Here is a 15358-nt window from a genome sequence, read left to right as displayed (position 1 = left end):
TGCTTAAAGGCAGTTGAAACCTAAAGAAGGTAAATGAGGATAAGAAATGGGAGAAAATAGATTAGACATTAGGAATGTAAAATGGTAAATGATCTTTTTTCTTTTGTTTTGTTACCTTCTGAAATAATGTGCAGATAATCAAAGTTCTTTGACTTCGTATTTTCCAGAGTGGATGCCAAAGTCATCAGCAAGTCTTTAGTATGAGCCACACACTGGCAGCAAGCAGGTTAATGGGATCTAACAAATCTTCATTTTTCCACTAATTGTACCTGCAGTTTTTCTCATTCTGTACTCAAATCTCCTCAGAGGTCCAGTTATGAGACTTATAAAATTAAAAAGCTGCTTGTATTTTTTTCTGGATAACCACGGTTCTGTGAATATGCATTGCCTGATCCATAAGCTTTTCCCTTTCTGGGGAGTGATATTTCTAACCAGTCAGGTAAAAAGCAGGTCCTTGACTTCATTTTTCTTTCCAGCAGGTTTAGAATGAGTAAATGTTCCAAATCCCCATTTCATTAGCTTTTCCTTCTTCATCAGTTCTTTCAGGATCTCAGTTCACCATTTCTTGTGCCTGTTACAGAGACTGGAGTTTCTCTATAGTAGTGTTTGTCTAAATAAGATAAATTTTCTCTTTTTCTAGTTTTCCCCAAATTCAAAAAATCTATTCGAAATTTTACACATACATTTTTCTAGCAGACCATACCTCAAAAAAAGTCATAGAGAAAGTCAGCCAGCGAATTTATGAGGAGCTGTTGCTTCAAAAGAAAATCTGTTTTGTTGCTGCTAGATTCAGACATAGCTAAGCAAGATCTGGTGCCTCTGGATGAGTCAAAATAGTTGAGAAGTCTCTTTTCAGACTTGAACAGTCCAGATTTTTATGAAGGTGTCTCCAGTGAAAAAAGGTTAGGGATGACATCATTGTGTGCTGTGTGTTAAGGTGGCTCTCAGAAGGGGGTGTGTGGTTGTGAAGATASAGGGCAGGTCCTCCAGAGCAGACCAGCCTGAAATTTGCAGACTTGTCAGATAGTGAGCTGCATGTTTGTTTTATAATTTCTAATTGCAARCATGAAACCATTTTCAAGGTTTGTCACAGAGCTACATAATATTTTGAAATGGTTCTGGTTTCCCTTAATTCACGGTCTTTTTACTACTGCCTCTCTATTATTCAAGTTGTTGGATTATTTTCTTATTTGATAACTATTGAGGAGAGCTGTAATTAACACCCCTTGAGGTCTTTTTTTCCAAGATCTAAAGATATTATCTGGTCAGCAGTGAGTCATTTGACAAAAATACAGTTTTATTTCACTTGCTATAGGGGTGGACATCAGCACCACACTGCAATACCTCCACAGTGCTCACCCTGCAGAGCTCCAGATGCTGCTATCTGGGTRTGTCTGGTGCCATTTGAGGTCTGCTGGGGTGTCTGAACAACCTGCCCAGGTCAGGCAGTGAGGACACGAAACCCATGGAAGGGCTGGGTTGTTGTGAAGTAGCAGCCCATTTTTAYGGCTGAGAAACTCCAGGTTGGACTTGATGATCTTGGAGCTTTTTTCTAACCTTACAGATTCCATGATGCAATGATCCCAAGTGACCCTGGCCACTACATTTAGACAGTAGGATTGCTCTCCAGGCTCTGTTGTCAGCATTGAATCCTTTGGAAGTTTGGACATTTGGTGCACATGTAGAAACTTAAATTTAGGTGTCTTAATCTGGAAATTAAAGCCACCTAAAGGGCAGGATCTTGCTGCTAAAATTTAGGCACCTCRTGCCATGTGAGCTAGTCTGGCATATCTTAGAGCTTCATGGGAAAGGCAGATATAACAACAGACACACAGGTAGCTCAGACCACAGTGGAAAGAAAACTGAAGGTCAAGTAGGATCCCTAAAATGTCTCACATGCAGGAGACATCTAAATTTAGTCAGCTAAATCCACCCTGGATATCTATGATAAGTGAATAAATTTTTTTAATCTTCTTTTCTACTAAAAAATTTTTTAAAAAATGTATCAAATACCTTGGATTTACTTATGTAGTACAATGCTATCTGAGATGATCAGATATTGTTCAACAGGTCTCCATAAGGATAACTTAAATACCCTTGAATCTCTCAGATGACCAAGAATGCCCATGTCATTGACTGAATGAGGCTGTCATGGAGCCTTTGTTGTTGTCTAAGCTTGAGGTCTCAAACAAAGTAGAAAAAATACACTTCAACAGGGCCAAGTTTCTCTGACATGACTATGAGATGATTTTTCATACATTTTAGTCATGTAACATCTGAAATAAATCCCATGTAGGGTGTCAGACTGTACTTAAATAACTGTGGCTCTTAAAGATTAAAGCAAGATTTGGAAGGTTTTTTTAGCTATAATGTTCTCCAGGTCAGAGTTTGAAAAATGAACTGTAAAATGCATCACGAAAAATGSAAAATCAAGAACATCAGAAAATGATATAAAAATATACAAGTCAAAACAGCTCTATGTCATAACATTAACATTTAGAATTTTGAAATCTGTAAACTTTCCAGAATAAAATGTCAAGACATTTTCTTTTTTAATTTCTCTGCAGTAACTTTTGTAAAATTATTATCAGGAAATGTTTTGAAAGTGGATTTTTGACAGCTCCAGATTTTGAAGAAAATAAGACAAAGATAATAAATGCAAAAGAACTACCAATATGGCATTCCTATCAGCTCCCCAGAATCATGCTGCAAAACCTCTACAGGCTACAGAGTAATTGAGACTCAGTCACCATGATTGGTAGGTGGGTGGCTATTACAGATTTCACCAGTTCTCAGTTTTCTTTTAATGAACATGAGCATTAGTTTTGATAWCTCATGACATATCTCCTGCTTATGGGTACATCAGGGAAATAAAAAAATTAGTGTAACTGTCAGTAGAAATTTTGGAGGAGATGATCATGATCGGGAARCACAAATATCAAGTTATAAAGAAGAAAGTATCAGTGACATTTTCAAAAGTTTTTAATTATTGGCCTAATAATAGTTTCACTGGAGAAAGTAGCAACTATCCTACTCGTTTAAAGAGCCAGAGTGTTACACATTTTGGAAAAAACCTTAACCTGTTGGTGAGGGATGGAAAGAAAATGAGAAGGCCTTGGACTTCAGAGGCTGATGAATGGGTCTATTTCTGAAAGCTGTTTCAAGACTTCCTTACACAGAAATCACATGGGTGCAAGAAAACGGAAGTTTCTTCCCGTGTGGGAAGCAGATAAGTAAAAGATGATGGGAATTTCTTCTTGACACTGAAATTTCCCTTTGAATTGTGGTGGCTCAGATCYGAAGAGTCACTTCAGCTTGGAAGCAACAATAGAATTAAGGTGCAGTGTTTTGAAGTGCCTTGCAATGCAGTAAAGGAGCTGCACTGGACTGCAGAATGTATGTGAGTTCCCTTTACTCTGGGGCTCAGAACTTATTGAAGGGAACACTGCAAAGCAGTSCTTGAGCTCCACCTTCTTCATTGGCTCCTTCTTTTCCCTCATCCCAGCAATGCACCTATGCAGAGGACTGGCATTCTCCTCACGTGGATCTCCTTCAAAGCTGTTATGACAGGAGCTGGGTATGTACCWGTGCAATGGACTTTTTGTTTCAGTTTCTTTTAAGAAGATCTAAAGGCAGCTGATGTGTAGATGGTACTTTTTTTCTTTTCTTTCTCTACAGAGAAAGCTTATGCATTCTTACCYTTTGCTGAGACACCCTTGTATTCTCTAATTGCCTGTTCTGAGGTTTTTCCTGTGCCAGTAATAACATCCAGCTTCTCACTCCTTAACATCTTTCCMCTGAGATTACCAATACAGCCATCCATATTTATCGGATATTTGTCTTGATTTCTCCCCACTTACTCAAGACAATTATTTTACTGGAACAAATTGTGTCTTTGGAATGTATTTTAACACAGCAGATGAAATAAGGACTGGAGACTTCTAGTTTTGAGGTCAATTGTAAAATTCACCAAGCAGAAGCAGAATGAGACCCTAAAACCCAAAGGTAATAGGACAAGAGCAAGCTAAAGAGAGGAGTGCCCATTAATTATTATGCCTTCATTTCTTCTCTCACCACAATAGCGTTAAAAACTAGTACAGACATGAAAATTAAAAATATATACTCTGTAGTTCAATGCGTTCATTTAATCTTGACACTGAGGACTCTCTCTARGGATGCAGGCTGAGATTTTTTTTAATTACAGGCTGCTAATTCAGTCAATGCTCAATATAAATTAGAACCATCTTTTTGCATTAAAAACACACAGATGATATTCCTAGGACATAATTTTCCCATCCTCAGCAAGAGTGGTGACATCTCTGTGACCTTTAGGTGTTTGCTCAGCCAGTGTGGAGTTTGACACCCMACCCTGTCCCTCTGACCTTAAGGCAGGGAATGGGACTGGTGTGCCTCAGGAGCTGAAGAATCTTCTTGTTTCTGTGTTTTGTATGCATGAGGATGGAGATGGGAAAACTACTACATCAGCAAGAATCCCTGTCCACATGATGTGTAAATATCCTCATCAAAATACCACTTTTAGGCCAGTCAGAGGCAGTTGAGAGTGGCAGCAAATCAGTCCAACTGCTAGTTCAGAAGGAAAAATAACAATTAAAAATAGAATTTTCAGGTGAGGCCAGAAATATTTTTTTCCTATGTAGGCTGTGAGGTTAAAAAATGGCCCACAAATGTATTCAGCTAAATAAGAATTCATACCCTTCTGCCAGCACCCTTAGTTTCTCAATGTTAGTAATTGAGACAATTGCTACTCTCCATTTATCAACAAGAGACTGAGACAATGCTCATAGCAAGCACTATTTTAGAAAATTCATAAGAAGCTGTGACTGAGGTGGGAACTGAACTATATCTTAAGCCGTGCTTTAGTGTTTAGTCCTTCAAACTAAAAGGCTGCAAAGATTTTGTTAACAATGTTCCCACAGTTAAGCACTCATTTCTCATCTTCATTATACAACCATGCTCCTCATTCTGTTCTGGAGATATGCTGGGAAGGTCTATCAGAGCATATTAACTGGGTAAATATAGCATTCCWCTGCCTGGAACAGACTGCAGGCTTCCTGTAAACTAACAGCAATGGTCCCATGACTTCTCATGCTTCGTCTGGACTTTGGTCTTCCTGGAAATTTATTTTAGCTAATACCAGCAGTTCTTAAGATAAACTACTTTAATTTGGCTTTTGCTTAGAATGGTACAGATCTCTCGTACAACATTTTATGTGTACTTATAATGTCATTTACCAATAGTAATAACAAAAGCAGAATGACATTTGAGCCCAAAAAAATTACAGCTTTGGGGTCTATAGTCTTGAGAATATAGGAGACAATCTTGAAAGCACAGTCAAAGGATGTGTTCCCAGGGCTATAAGTAGCTCACCAGTACTCAGTTACTAGTCATCAGAGGAGTGAACCCTGGGAGCTGGCTGAAGTGGTTTTAGATGTGACTTCTGTCTGACATCATAAATTGTGATATTGAGAGTAAATTTACTCATAACATGGACTTGCAGAWCAGTGAAGAAAGAGAAGGGATTGAAGTTTCTTGTCAAACATGCAAAAATTGCCCCAAACTTTCTAAGGATGATAAGGAAAAAATTATCAGTAATGCATTCCAACTGGAGAAGGACTCATTTGCAAATTCTCAGCAGCAAGCAACCTCAGGACCCTTGGGGCAGTGAYGGGTACCAAAGAAGGGTAGTTATTTTAAAGTTTGTGCATACATCATTTAATGCTATATATGTTAAAGGATTTGTATTAGTATCATCATAACTGCACTGATAATTGGACTTGACTATTAAGACTAATTAAAATAACAWTAAATTATTGGCTTTTTCTGCATGATGTGTTCATTTTGCCCAAAAAAGTCTTTAAGTATAACAAACCAGTGAGAATTCATGACAAATTGGTGAGAATTCATGCAAGCTATTCTGTAACTTGGATGCAACGAGCTGTGTAGCCCAGAAGCTCTTGTGTACCTTTCATTCCTTCAAGGAGCRCAGCCTCCTGTTGCCTTTCAGCTCATTTCACCATGGCAGGATGATGCAATTTGTTTGACATGAAGTTGGCAAGAGAGAAATTGAAAGTCTCAGAACCAAAAGCGAGAAGAAGGAGCAAGAGACTGGATGAGTAACTACCTCATCCCACTTGCCATGGTCCTTAAATTAATATCTTTTGCAGGGTAGTAGAAATGTCACAGAGTTATGGATGGTTGGTGTAGTCCTGCTGAGTCATTGTGATCTGAGTCACCCTGAATCACTGCCAGAGCAGCAACTCCATCCTGAGCCATGCTGTGCTGTGCTAAAAGGTGCTGTTCAGCCTGCTGTGAGGCTCTGAAGATATAGGGCCACTGCAGTGAGTGAGCACTGACTGTGGAGCAGCCAGAATTAGGTAAAAAAGCTTCTCAAGAGGCTGGCCAGACCACTGTGCTCGCTGATTTACCTCTATTGAGTCCACAACATTGAATGTCTCAGTGCTATGAAATGCACAACATCATGTGCTGTGTCTGGCTGAGTGTGTTCCACAACATTCTGGGTGTCATTTAGGAAGAACATCCTGCTCTGATCTGTCAAGTTGTTTGTAGGAGAGATAGTCTGGCCCTCCTGTCAGGGAGGAGGAAGGGGAGTGGAAGGGCACAACTGTTGCAATTGTGAAGAGCCAAAGCCTTGCTAAAAGTTGTGGCAAAGTTATTTTTGAAATCTGGAATCCTCATCTTATTACAACATATCACCTTGTTCTTGTACGCAAGATTGATGTGGGGCGTGTGATGCTGCTAAGCTCAGAGGCAGAATTTATTCCKTATGCAGTAACAGATGGTGTCTGATCCAGGGATCCCTGCCAGGAGTTCATCAGCTCTGTGTTTGGGTAGCTCGAGTCAGTGTCTGTGAGATCAGCTTGTTGGCAGAGTGAAGAGCAGCACCATCAGCACGGCCCGCTGCACATTTCACACGCTGCCATGACTGACGTGGCTGAAGGTAGGCCAGGTGCTCCACGGGATCCCACCGAGCCTTAGGCAAATTTGGGGATTGCATAAATGACAGCAGCCTCTAGGGAAGGAAAGAGCACTCCAGTGCAATGCAATACACGTTCCACAAACACCATGGAGTCTCTGCCTTATCCACAAGYTCTCCATCCTTTCCTTAATTCATCTCCCCTCTCCCAATCCTTTCTGCAGAGAACAGACTCCTCTCTTGATCATCCTGAGACCAACAGAAAAATGCTCAATCTAATGTGTTTACAACAGTGGTCCCTAATCTCTTCCCTTGGCCTAAMGTAACTCCTGTAAGAAACATTATCTTAGTGACGAGGGCATACAGAACCAACCATTGCTCTCCTTTCCAAACAGTAAGCTCACCAGAGGGCTGTGGGAAGAGAGACAAATGTGATGCAACCCTGATCTCATTGGAGTGAAACTTGTCATGGGAGACCCCTTCAGACTGCCAGAACTGAAAACAGGTGGATCTTGCAGTTTGCTTCAGTTGTAGAGGGCAACAGGGACAGGAGGATTCTCATCAAGGAACTGGTAGGTGGCAGGTAATCTATTCAATTTTGGTCCAGTGCAAGCATGGTGACCATATGAAGTATGAGAAAGGTACTATTCTTTCAAAAGGAAGTGAATCAATCAGCCTGGCCACAACTATCAGCTAGGACAGAGTAACACGGTGTCTATCCCACAGGAAGTAGAAAAAAGCTCAGAAAAATATTTGGTTTGGTTTGGCTTTTCTTTTTAAATAAAAGCCCACCCCCTTTTCATAGGAGACTGCTGAGAATATTTATTTATTTTGGTGGAACTTTGAATAAAGATCATTCTTGTAAGGACTAGCTTGGCTTGTGTTTGCACAAACTGATTGCCAGACAAGCTATCCTTGATTAGTGAGGCCAGCTCATATTAGTCATAACCACCATCACAGTCAGCTGAAACTGCTGCAGCATCATCTCGAATCCACCTTAAACATTCACTTATAACAGAAACACTCCYGAACACCAGCACTGGCATTTTGCAAGGGAAGAAAAGACAGAGCCTCTCTCTCTATGATCCATCCTGGAGCTAGCAGTGGCACAAAAGATCTTTGTGTCCTAGACAGGTGTGTACATGGACCAAGTGCTGTACATTCCCGAGTACCTGATAATATTTATTTACTAAACAATTGCTGGAAATGTTGAGATACTGTTGTGTTAGATGTGGTTTTCAAGAGTTGTGAAAATGTCATAGAAGGTCATGGAGGATAATCCTGGATTAAGTGACAATGTTTTTTCTAAAGAGAGCAAACTTTGGTAGACTAGGAATACTGATTAGGAAATTCAAATKACCTCAGAAAGCAGGGGCTAGAATGCTGAAGTTATTAGGGTTTATTCAGATCAAAGTTACAAAAGCCAGTCAGGAATGTGCAGGACAAGCAAGTTGCAGGCTTCCTTGCTTTAGTAATCTCTCCCTACTTCCCAAGAGAGGTATTAGAAAGAAGCTGAGAGCTTGGAAGGAGTGAAAAAGGCTAGATCAGCTCAGGGTATGACTTCATTACTTTACTGGGAGCACTTCCAAGTTCCTTTTTCTGGGTATATGCTTCTGATGTATCCCAAATCCCATCCCTTCTTCTTCCTCCAAATGTACTCTGATTACCTATGACAAGGCAAGCTTTAAGAAATATCTGATCTGAATCACTGCAGGACCAGGATTCCTGAACAAACTTCAGGTGAGTGTGTACATGACCAAAGCAAGCTGCAATCAGCAGCAAAATTTGCCATGGTGGAGACAAGTTAGGTTTAATTTTTAATCTTAAAGCTAGAAATAGAAGATTATTCAGCTGTCAGACGAAGAGAAGTGGACAGTAATGCAATATATACACATGGTAAAAATCTAGGACTGTTCTTGGTTTACCCCAGGTAACACATGCACAGTGGCAAGCAGGGGTGCAAGGGCAATGACCTTTGGAGACAGAGAAGCTTGAATGAGMACAGGAAAATGGAAATCATCACAAGCAAACTGGAACTGTGCTTAGACTACACTGACTGCTGTAGAGCAAATATTTTTAAACAGATGTATCAGGTTGGCAAATAAGYAGTCTAACCATGCTTTCAGGACAGCAAACCCATCTTCTGTGGAGGGAACTAGCGGTGTTGGGAAGAGGCGCAGTGAAAACATCACCTCTTTTGAACCCCAGCTGACTGCCAGCACTGTCTTAAAACACCCAAATATGGCACTTCCGAGACAAGGGTGGAGGAGGTTGCTCCCACTGGGCTGCAGAGGTGTTTATCCTGGAGGGAGACACAATCTCAGGAAGCTGGCTAAAGTCAGCAGGGTCTGGGGTAATAGAAAATCTCTGTTGGTGAAATTGGAAAGAAAGTACCACAAACTGAAGCACAGCACCTGAACAATTGACATTCAAAGACTCAGGAATAGATGGATATTAATTGACCATGCATAGGGAGAGGCTGGAGACTAAAAGGTTTTTAGACATCAAGGCAGAAAAATTCCAAATGAACCTTCCAAAATGATATAGGACTAAGAAAAATAAATGCTCTTGATAATTTGAGATGAATCTTGGCTGGATTGTGAACAAGTCCTTAAGGAAAYCACTTGGGAGGGAAGGAAAGGTCATGCAGAATCTGCTGTGAGTTTTTCTTCTTTAGTGCAGTTTCTTGTAGGCTCATCTTGGATGACATTCCTGCAAAGGAAACAGTTCAATTTACAATTAGTTCTATTTTGACCTGGGCTGTGCTGCACAACAGCAAGAATAGAGCCAARAATAGTTCCAGCTTGAGACTGGGAAACACTCAATAATGGCACAAGAATCCACTGACAGACCAAGGAGATTCCCACAGATTTCCATTCCTTTTGGCTATATACTTTTAAAACCATTAGAGTTAGAATAGTACTTCCTTTCTCATGAGGTGTGAAAACTGGTGATATGCTTTGAAAAAAAAGACTTTTGTAGGGTTGTTACATTAAAGCCACAGGGGTACAAATCACCTTGGCCTCATTGTAGCAAGTTAATTCTTTGATGTTACTTGAATTGGTCTTCACAAGTTTGCTTCCTAGGCAGAGSCAGAGAGTCAGAATGTAGAAGAATTTTCAGGCTTCTCTCACAATCCCCACTACTTTCTGGCTTCCTGGACCTGATCTATGGGCATAGCAAATTGAAGAAAGCCTGGGAAAAGAAGGGAGTAGAAGTCTAAATTAGATGTTGGTCATGGAGAGTGGTATTAGGTAGCCCACTTCCATAAATGTGATAAGTACACTTGTGTATTTAAAAGAATTGCTCTTAGCTGCTGCTGTGGCCCATGCTGGAGGGGATAATGGGTTTGCTAAAGAGATGTCAGCAGCAATAAAGATCTGAATGGTCATAAGTGATAGCTGCTCATTGGGTGATCCTATATTGCACAAGACACCATCTCTAGTGATTGTGTTCTTTCATACATGTGACTTTAGTTGCTTTCCAATGAATTATGCATAAGGTAAATATCCCAAAGTCCCCTTTGCAGACAGACCAGAGAAATTTACTGTCATACTGGAGCCTTGTAATGAACTCTCAGSTCACATCATCACCAAGATATTAATAGTGGCATTTACTTTCTCCTATTACAGGATGCACTCCCTTATATGAAATATGTATATATAGTGTAAATCTTTTTATTTCAGTAAATTCCCATTTGAAACTGAATTAAAATGGTTTAGGGCATGTGAACATCCCCTTTTGTTGTCAAAGACACAGGTTTCTGTTTTAGCCAGTCACAAAAAAAATTGTTCCACTTATACGCTGCTGAAGAGTACGAAACAAAGTATTCCACATGTTGGAAATTAACCTGTGAAATGAGGACTATATTTTTAGGTGTAAAGTCATGGGATAATTGAATACATTGACAGTGTTATTACACAGCACCTCTGTGGGATAGGCAGTAATGTCTCTTGCTTCTGCACTAATCTCTTGTAGCACCACRCCAACAGACAATAAACCTCAGGCTATTACTTGCTCTGAGCTACAATAGCTTTTGAAAACAACCTAATGACATCTCTGGGAATCCATCTCTACTTTCCTGTTGGTGTTGAATGTGTAGCATATGTATATTTTCTCATTCAATAGGCTTAGTACTCYTCATATCCTCCCAAGAGTTTAGGACAAATATGAGTCTTCCAGCAGTGAGGTTCCCTGCTAATTGTAATCCATTCTACTCATTGTCTGGAGTCCTAAGACATTTATTAGAGTCATGTTTTATAAAAATTTAACCCATCCTTTGGAATACATAATCATATTCTTGCTGTGATTTTGTGTAAGAAATCTGAAGGAACCCTAAGTTATAAATTCATTTTCATAAATTTGAAAACAATTTCCATATCTCTCTTGAAGGTTGTACCATAGGAAAGTGCTTCTAAGCATAAAGAAAAGACTCCAAATATCAAGAGGGTTTCCCTGATAGAAAATGCCAACATTTCCATATGAMTATTCAGCAGATTCTTTCAATTCTTTGGTGCAAATTTAATTAATCATTAGGTGTACCAAGACCAGTTTCTTTTGTCTCCCACTGGAATGGGGGAGGGGAGTTGCTTGTGGTTTTCTTTCTAGTGGGAGTGCTAAATTGGGGAACACAGTTCCTGAACCACAACAGCCATCGTGCTTGAGCTTTACCTATAACTTTATGGAGGTATCTGCAGTGAGAATTTCAGGAAAACATGGAGTGACCAGCTTCTTTGCGTTTTAAATAAGAAATTGGAAAGGTGTCCAAGTACAGGAGAAGGCAGCTCTCAAGAGTCAGAAAGATCCTTCTKGTGATATTTAGCCTTCACCTCTGCTCATGTGAAATCCCAGAAAAAAAAAAAAAAAAAGTAATATTTCTGCAAATAATTTTGCAAGTTATTTTTTGACAATTTGATATAGTTAGAAAAAGGAGAGAAAAGTTCTCACATACACCAACATTTTTCAGATTTGAAACATAAATCCAAATGCTTTTGCTTTCCACTGTGCAATAGTGGCATAAAATGTTCTACGTGTAACAGCAGATAGACTTGAAAAGGTCCACAAAAGATTGGATTGTTAATGTCCCTACCCAAAGGGAAATCCTACCACACCACTAAGAAACAAACTGTCTTGGTATGATAGCTTCAACTCCAGAGCAAGTCCTGTGTCGGGAGTGATTGAGAAAAGCTTAATTTAATTTATTTTAATTTGTTTTTAATTTTTTTTAAGTCTTTTAGAGTAATTTCTGGATGTGTAGATGACATTAAATGAAGGAATAAAATACCGAAGGGATATCACTGGGGTTTGAGAAAAATATAAATGCAAGCTGAAATGCAGCAGATTGGTATAACCTACACACCAAAGGAAGACAAGTTTATTATTCCCACATCTACTTTCTGCTAAAAGAGAAATTTTTCAAACCATAAATAGTTGATGCACTGGCTAATTATGGAGCATAGGTGTATTTTTGATATTCATTTGAAAGAGGAGCACAGGAGAAGAAATGTTTGCACTTTTCTACTATGACAAGGAGTGATGTAGGACTTATTAAAAATGGACACTAGCGTTGGCACCGTTAGGTCACATTACCAGGACTTCATTGGGTGAGACTCTTGAAGTCATCCAGAGGGATTGGGCAGCAGGAAGTGGGAGCTGAGCTGCCAACTTGGATCAGCAGAAAACCAGTGCTTTCTGTACTGGTCAAGTTGAGTTTTTTAATGCAGAACTGGAGTTGTGAGACCAAAGCCTCTAGAGAGATGTGAGCTCACTGCTTATGTGCATTGCATTCCTCTGAATATTTTCTACACATGAAATAACATTAAGCAGGCCAATACCTGTAAATCATGCCATATTTCATATTTTGGGGGATTAAGGTARCTATTCTGATGGTGAGCTGGCCCTGAAACTCTTCAGAGGTCTTTTTAACCCACCTGATTTTCTTTTTTTTCATTTATCTGCCCACCATCTRGCCCTGGCAGTCAGGTTGGAATACCTTAAAATGGAATAGAAAAAAAAAATATTTCCTTGAGACTTTGCATTTATTTACTGGCCTAAAATAATTCATAGAAGGTGTTTTGCAAAACYATTTTACTACAGGTATTTAATTTTATGATTTGGACTAAGCCATGCATATACATAAGACATACACTGAAAAGAGACATTCAGAGAAYCCTGAGACATTCAGTATTCAGTAAGTTCATTCCTTTGGTAGAAAACAGCTAGCAAAATTTGACATAATCACATTTTAAAACTCACAGTTTATGGAAAGAATGAAAAAATCACAGCTTTCTCCAAGGAGATTTTACAGTCAAAACTTGACCCTGACAAAAGGAACAGATTTTGATACCAATTTTCTCCTCCTTCCCTGTAACTTTTAAAGAAATCTGTTGCTGATAGGTGTTATAAGGTCTCAGTCCATCAAACAAATTATGAAGGTAACCATGACACTGAAGTCTGGAACTCAGAATGGAGAGATCCTATAATCACATATATCAATGTCCCAAGTTTAAACTCCATACAGTATTTCACAGTACACACAGCAAAATTGGCTCTTCAGTCCTTTGCCCATATTTTGGTCCACCCTCTGATTTTTTAAAAAGCTTTTGCTGCTCTTCCAGAGATACTAGCCGTTCATGGAATGCTGTTTATCCATAGACTCTTAATTTAAACAAAAATTTGTCAGAGAGATTTTAATGGAAAAAGTCCCTTTCCTGCTAAAATTTGTTTATCTTTAAATCTGCCATTGCTATCATTAGAAATAACTATCTAACTGGAAACATTTTTTGAATCAGTGGAAAGAGATGATTGAGTTGAATGCATTCATCTCACCTGCATGAGGAGGTCGATGTTTTTAAAATTCAGTCACTGGGCCACTGTGGTTGTTTCCTGTGGATGACAGCTACAATAGTGTTTTATAGGTAGATTTAAATCAAAGCTTAGAATATACAGGATTTTCCTTGAAACCAGGGATTCTGCTCTCTCGGTACCTTAGACCATGGAAAACACTTGTCCACCTGAAACCGAGAAACCAATATGCCTTTGAAAACATGGTTCTCATGGGTCTCATAGTGGCTTTAATGATGTGCTGACGTTACACACACCCATGCATTTTAAATAAGAACATTTTAGCAACACCCATATATTTTAACTTCAAAAACCTCACTTCAAGAGAGTTGTGCAGTTCAAAGAAATCCATTTCATTTTATTCAGTAAAGCTAAGCTTTGGGAGTATAAAAGTTACGTGGTGCAAACAGTGAGATATGAGTTTTCCATTGTTTCTTTAAAACACTTCAGGCTCACCATTATAGCTAAGACATGATTCTTTCTGTACTTGCTACTGTTGATAGGATAGAGATGTTTGGAATTTTGTGCTGCAGTGAAACAAAAAAAAAAGAGAAAGAAGAGTTTTCTTTGATGTTGGCTTGTACTCTTGCTTAGAATGATTTCATATATTTGGTCATTTAAGGAAGCAGCAGACGCCCACTGAAAATCAGATGATATCTGCTTTCTACTGAGTGACTCACCCTGCAAAGCTGTGGGCCTTATTGTTGAGACTTGAGCTTCTAATTTTTTTCTCAAGTTGCCCTGAGTGTTCAGAGGTGAGCCCAAAAAGTCTGTCTATCTACATCATGTGCTGTTTGGTGCCATCTGTTTTTATGAGGCAATGGATAACATTTCAGGCGCCATCCACATTGCTCTACATGGCAGCAAACATCTATTTTCTCCTTGTCATCTCTTGCCACTGCCTTTACCATCAGACTCTCTCCACTGAGCAGTAATCCAGTTACCTTCAGCACCAGCAAAGTTGACAGTTCACCAGCACAGATATGTTGGGACATGGAATGGCATGAGACAGCTTCAATATTTCTGTCTCAGGATGCAAGTATACAAATATATACACACTCAAGAGTTCACATGTGTATGGATATATATTTGTGTTTAAAACACACTGCAAGAGCTGGTTCTGTGTTGCCTCTGCACTGCTCAGGAGGATGCACACATGGCAGCAGTAACTGGGACCACTCCCAGSCTCCTGGCAGATCACTCAGACATTTTCTCTCAGGCACCAAAGATGGAAGGGGTTGCTCCTTCGTCTCCCTTGAGATGGAATTTCTCACCTGCTTTCAGCCTGGGTGCTTGTGCTCTTCAATCTGCCTGTCAGCCAGCACTCCAGTCCTATCATGGAAGAATCTGTCTGAGTCAATGTTTAAGACCCTCTCAGCCTCTTCTCACCAGCCTGCAGCAGGCAGAGCTTTTCCTCTTTGACTTTTCCTCTTGTAAGGGCAGTGCAGCAGAATCCTTTCTTTAGCTGCTGAAAGCATTTGCACTGTCATAATTAGAGCTGGAGAAATTAAACCCATTAAATTATTTCAGAGTGACAAGAAGTGCTGGCCTTTTGTATTG

The sequence above is a fragment of the Malurus melanocephalus genome, unplaced genomic scaffold (genome assembly GCF_030028575.1).
Source record: "Malurus melanocephalus ecotype Western Australia unplaced genomic scaffold, MMel_1.1 scaffold_111, whole genome shotgun sequence".
In the NCBI taxonomy this organism is placed as follows: Eukaryota; Metazoa; Chordata; class Aves; order Passeriformes; family Maluridae; genus Malurus; species Malurus melanocephalus.
Note: the sequence above shows the minus strand (reverse complement) of the source record.